This window comes from Montipora foliosa, chromosome 1 (assembly GCF_036669935.1).
Source record: "Montipora foliosa isolate CH-2021 chromosome 1, ASM3666993v2, whole genome shotgun sequence".
In the NCBI taxonomy this organism is placed as follows: Eukaryota; Metazoa; Cnidaria; class Anthozoa; order Scleractinia; family Acroporidae; genus Montipora; species Montipora foliosa.
In genome coordinates, this window is record NC_090869.1 from 55688886 (window position 1) to 55695518 (window position 6633).

General features: G+C 37.6%; 1 protein-coding gene across 1 annotated transcript in view; it reads left to right on the forward strand.

The window, feature by feature from the left end:
- The first annotated feature begins 230 nt into the window (after positions 1–230).
- Positions 231–6633, forward strand: part of LOC138001803 (protein NLRC5-like) — a 67210-nt gene continuing 60807 nt past the window's right edge. The window contains exons 1-3 of the mRNA XM_068848164.1: positions 231–243; positions 1453–1506; positions 3325–3377. The gene's annotated coding sequence lies outside the window, so the exon portion shown is untranslated. The remainder of the gene's footprint in view (positions 244–1452; positions 1507–3324; positions 3378–6633) is intronic.

Sequence of the window (6633 nt, forward strand, 5' to 3'; positions counted from 1 at the left end):
ACCAATTACAATGCTTGGAATCACTTATGCATTGATTGATGTAAGCGTCGGAAAGCGTCGAGCAGTGAACTCGCACAAATCACATTGGGGGCTTGTTTTCCTTGACACTCAGCGTTTGTGACAGCTGATGGGTGTTATGTGAACATCGATCTTTGCTCCGAGAGAATAGATATCTGCGTACGCGATCGGCTGATCGCTGATCTTTAAAAGGCAATACAAAGAGATGGGTCTGCTTAAGGCACGGTGTGTATTTTCTGGTTCCTGGCTTCTCTTAACACGCGAGGCGACTCCATTCGTGCCAAAATGTTTACGTGACACTTTCGTGCATTTTTTTCCTTGCTGTTTCTTACCTTAGGAATGATACCCATAGGACCCGCAAATATTTTATGGATTGTTTCACATTTTATATATTCGTATTACACCTTTTACTTTTTAACTTTTTAACTTGATAATGAGGTAACGTAGCGCCGAAACGTCGTTGGCTTTTTCCATTTTGTTTTAAATACATGTATCTCAGTTTTAGTTGCCTTTATAAAGGTAATCACGTGATTTCGAGTGCACTATGGAATAAATAAGCACGAGTAAACCGAGCGAGTGCAATTTGTAGTGTTTGAAAAAATTTATAAGGGCCTTTCCGAACTAGCAGACAAATTTTGAATTGTCCTGGGCAAAACGAATGTCTTCGTACTTGTTATCCACACTGAAACGGTGAAACCGCAAATGTCAACAAATCTGTCGATTATTCGAGTCTGTGAATACTTTGCAACAAGCGCGCCAAACATTTCATTTGGCGCAAAAATGGAGTATATATTCCAAAATACTTCAACTTTTTTCACGCCTGTTGCTCGTAAATTTCGCTGAAATTCAGATAGGAATGTTGGTCATGATGTAGTGTTTTTTGAAATCAAGTTATGACGCGTGCGATTCAAGACTGTAGGAAACAGACACCGGGCTCGCAGATACAATCCATACCCCTGGAGCCTTTCAAGACCTAACTAGTCTTGATTTGAACCGAAGAATTCCCGAGGAGTACTTTCGGAAACATACTCAAATGTACCGACGTACTTGTCATGTCTTGTTGAATGTATTGCGACTGGCCGTGACACGTCAAAATACACGTTTGTGTAACTGTATCCCTCCCTCTATGTTTTTATTTGACCAATTTTTGGCCCGTTTTTACCCAAAGACAAAAATTTGTCCGCGGCGCCTCTGAAAATTTGTTCGCTTCGGTCAAAAAATGTCAAGTCGGGACAATCCATACTCACTTGTAAAACGCAGTTACAGACCGCAAATTTGCCAAATTAAACAATTTTGTCGCTAGTGCGGAAGGATTAAGTCATGTGACTCAACCCGATGACCACATAGCTTCGCTTCCGTAAATGGAAAATGCAAGTCACAAAAATTTTTGGAAACCGCGAAATTAACTCGGATTTTTACAACTAGAATTTCCAGATCAAGAACGAGATAAAGGCCTCGTAACGTGTAGTGCTCATTACTGTTTAAAAGGTGAGTATTTCTCTGATGTTTGAATGCAATATTTATCCTTGAATTTTAAGAATATTTAAAGAATAAACCTGAGGCTGAAATTGTGAAAAGAATATAATTTCGTGCGTTCAAACTCTGTAAATACAAAACAACGATATGTTTTTACTTAACTGTATGAAATTATTCCTTTCTCTAAACGGCAAAAGTAGCCAACAAACGAAACACTCTACACCAGCGATAGCCAAATGTTCAATGATGAGCGGTGCATATAATGTATATATTTGTGCAGTACAAAAATATGCACAATGTAAGAGACATGACTACAAGAATATTCTCAGCCTAAAATTGACAGAACAATAGGAATATTCAGCCTGGGCTAGAGAAACAATATTCTTCTAAAAGAGAAAGAGTGTATTTGTAAAGGCACAAATAATCCACTTACTGTAGTTTGCGAAACGAAACGAAATGGAAAATTGTAGTTTGCGAAATGGGAATTTGTACTCCTTATCTACCTTATTCATTTGACATAATACTAATATCCGTTTCCCCCGCAAAATACATGAGAAAAATGCGGGAATCAAGATCTCTTCGGTTCATTGATCGGGCACTGTCCAAAGCGATCGTGTAGATGTCAGTATGCAAATTTCTGTTTTCACGTGCGTTGTCTGTCGAGTTTATTTTTACCTACCCCGTTCGATCGAGTGGCCGCCTTCTCAAAATTTTGATCGTCTTTGACAGTGTCCGATGAGCCGCAGCGATATTGATTCCTCTATTTTTCTCATGCATTTTGCGGGGAAACGAATATTAAGACGGAATTCACCAGAAGTTCGAGTAACAAGTGGACAAAAACCTAGTACCAAGATTATAAACATCGTATTGCAAACTTCTGTACGACTGTTTTAAATATCTTCTAAAAAAAATCATTTCTAGCAACACTAAACGTCAAAAACAACTGTTGAATTTCGTAAGAAACACTTAAAAGTACTGGTGAAATGAAACTGATGATGAAATTTTACCTGTGTTTGCACAATTTCTGTGAACGTTGAAATTTAATTTTTCTCGTTCCCATGAGAAATTGTTTTCGGTGTTATTTCAGGCAAGTATTTATATCTTTAGCTTTCAGGAAGTGCAAAAAGGACTGTAAAACACAAAATTATTCTGGTACCAGATTTTTGTCCACCAACAACTGAAATTGCTCGATTTTCTATCGGCTTGCGTCCTAATGTTTTGCAATTTTATCGCTTCCATATATGGAAAGCGGAAGCCACGAGAATTTTGGAATCCGAGTTGCATTGACCTTGAAATTAACAACTCAGATTTTCTAATGCAAACTGTTCATCTCGGATTTTCCAGATCAAGCACGAGATAAAGGCCTGGTAACGTGTAGTGTTCATTACTGTTTATTAAAGTAAGTACCTAAAAGTATTTTCTTTCCTGTTTGAATTTAATTTTTAAGCTCGATGGACTTATTCTGTTCATAGACAGTATTGTGTCCGTGGTCCGCGAGAAAAAAGGATAATCTTGAATATCTTACCTGAATCAAAAAGCCACGAACTGAAATTTTCCCTGAAGTTGTTTCGATAATATTAAATTGGCAAGTTCGAAACTGGAATATTTCTCTTGTAATTCGAAAAAAGGTGAACGTAATCGCGAGCCCTTCGTCCGCGAATTGGGTCCTTGGTCCACAGTCCATGTCAGCAGCCCAAAAAATACCTGTGAAACCTGATAATTTTAAATTCTGAACGAACATGAAAATTTATTTCTTTATTAACCTTGATATATCTCAGTTACAGTCGTATTGGATGTCGTTGTGAGTATAGTATCTGCTTTTATTTTCAGTGGACCGTCTCCCAACACAAGCGCGCTCCGTTCCATTAGATGTACAAAAGAAGGTAACCCGTTCGTAAACATTTTATAAAGAAGATTTTGGAAATTTTCAGTTAAGGCAAAGACCTTCTCGATTTGTCGAAGGTTTTCTTCGTCTTCTTTGCGAGATTTAAGTTCTCTGGGGTCATAGGTAGTACTCTATAAGTCGCGGACCAAGGAGCCCTATAATGCGAAAATTGTTGATATATTTTTGCAAGAAGTTTGAAACCCTGCAGCAAATTCGTTCCCAACTGCTGAAATCAGTTTATTTGTAAATATGTTCTGCAAAAAGACGCGTGTTCTCGTTGCGTTTTGTCTTTACACCAGCCAAGTAAACATGACCATCTAAGTTACGGAGCCGCAAAAGTAGAGACTTTCTGGAAAGACAAATTAACGCACCTGTCAACAAACTTGAATTGCGTACAATCACCGATAGCAGGAAAGCCGAAATTTCGTAATATGAAAGATGTTTTTGGTGCCGGGTGGTCTGTCTGAGTATGGTGTCTTTGACTCTTTTAGGGATCTATCCTTATGGCATTTTTCTTTAAATTTTCTTTTTTTTGTTTTGTTTTTGTATTTTGCCATGAAATTGTAATAAATAAATAAATGAATAAATACAAAAATAAGTATTTTAGTTAACGAGGAAATATAACATCATGTTGGACTGCTTCGTTTCCTTAGTTCATGGATTTCCTTCGCATTCATGAACTTGAGCAATCAGTTATTCAATAGGGTGAAATGTAGAGGATATTACGTAGATAGATAGATAGATAGATAGATAAGATAGATAGATAGATAGATAGATAGATAGACCAATTCGGCTAACTCATTGTTGTACCCAATTCAGATCTCTAGGGGTTAAGATGCTTTGTGTATTGCATTTGCACAATAATGTAGCATTCACATTTAAATGATATGGTAATACTTGGAACAAAACGTTTTATTCCCAAAAGATTTGAATTGGGTCCAACACTGAGTTAGCCGAATTGGTCTATACAGGGGCATAGCCAGGATTCTAGGAGGGGGGGTTCCAAATTGGTTCCAACGAAAACGGTTGGTCTACAATCCTTACATTACGTTCATATGAGACTTTCAAAATTGAAATTGGCGTTTACACTACGCAAACAGAAGACGCCTTGGTTGCCGTTGAGCGAACGTGTTTATCACTTCCTCGGTGTTTATGTCTTGGTGGTAAATATTGATGTTCATCAATGCCAGCCCAGACTCTCGCTCGCTTGACATGGTCGACCTCAGGTATGTTTTTAACCTTCTTAGTGTACTGAATGAGCACCACATTCAGCTGACGTTATCGGCAATGTGCACAAAATGCGGATCAAGGTGTGCATGTTGGGAAAGAACTCTCGATCGCATGTTCTGGGATTGGAATTTCATCAGTATAATAGGGCCGGAAAAATGTCTTGATTCGAATTCCTTACGCTTTATCACTAAATTTCTCGCTGTGCCTACCTTTGTGGTGAAAAGAATGCATCGATCTTTTTCAATTGGGACATTGTTACGGAAACCACCAGCTCGAACAACACCAATGGATGGTCTACTAATTTCGCGGGCATTTCTGCACACGTGCATCGTGTTACACAGGAATCCCAACTCTGCTCATGTTTTCGAAAATGCAAGTGAAACGCTAAGCATGGAACAAAACGAAGAATTTCGGGAATCGAGAGTCCATTACACTCTTGTTGGGATAAAATCACTGTTAAAAATAGGAGAGGGGGGTTCCTTGGCGCGAGAGGGGAGGTTCCGGAACCCCTGGAACCCTCCCCTGGGTACGCTTCTGAGATAGATAGATAGATAGATAGATACGGATAGATAAATAGACCTTTATTTAAACATGATAAATTATGTTTTTAAAGCTATAAAGCTTATGGGGTCGTGTGTTTACAAAAGATGCTTGAATGAATAAGATGAGATTCCCTTAAATTACATATGGTACTATTATACGCCTAACCTAAAAATCCCTAGGGTGTAAGAGAGCTAAAAAGTAAATAACAATTACAATTCTATGTGCAAGATACAGTGAAAAGTATATATAATCATGGTCACTAAAATCTGTAGTGGAATTGCTGTAGCATAAAAATTAAGATTTAAGGAACTTGCATTATTTTTCAACTTGGTTGATAAAGATTTACAACTCGCATCTACAATTGAATAATCATTGGCCAATGTGTTATTCCATAGAGCCGCACCTCTATATCTAATCGAGAAATGGACAAAATCAATCTTGAGTTGAAGCAAGGTACAAAGACAGAGTCAGGTGTCCTAGACGGATATGTCAATGTTGGTCTATAGATTATGCTGTCACATAATGGCAAAGGCAGATTTCCCAGTGAGCCTTGTGCATCAGTTTTACTAATGCAATCTTATATTATTTTGTAACATGGCTAAGTGGAGACACAAATTTTATCTTAGAGTGCTGATAGTCTCTCACAAGTGAGCCGGTATGTAAGCGGAGCACTCGAAGATAAAATTCGTTTCTTGAAAACAGTTGTCCTCTCATCAATTCGGAACACCAAATAACTTTCACAGGCTTTATTGTATTCTATTTTTTGATTCAAAACAGTTCAATACATATACTTTATGTCATAGAAAGTGCGGCGTACAGGGTTTTATTCACGAGTTGTTTGTGTCAAAACTCCAAACGAACGAGGGTTTTTGACACAAACAATGTCTTTGCGTGAATAGACGAGTTCATGCTCTCGATTGCATCATGGGTAATCAAGGCAACATGGTGGAAAATGGTGGGAAATTCAAAGGTTTATGGAAATTCAAAGCAAAATATACTGTACACGACTCTACATTATAATTATAGACTTTCACCTTCATAAACCAAACAAATAAGTTCATGTTCTTAACTGAGATGAACTAGACTCGGTATCCATTCTTTGGAATTCCTAAATATTGCTTTTTGTGTCTCCATACATTTGCTGTAATTTTGTGCCTTTGGAATTACAGGAAGTGTATGGCAGAAAGTCTGTTTAATAAAATAATTTCTACAATAGCCATTCTCTCCAAATTTATTCTTCCGCACCATTGAGCGCATATCTTCTGTTTTGGAAAATAAAAAACCCAAAATTTCATATCATGAATACTTTTCATCATTTTGAACTTCCTTACAACCTTTGAATTTCTCTGCATTTTGCCCTGATTACCCATGATGCACTCAAGAGTATGAACTTGTCTAGCTATACAACCCTGTACAAAGCACTCTCTATGTCGTGAGCTGTTTATTACACGTAAGACAAGAATTTTCATTGAAATAGTTTT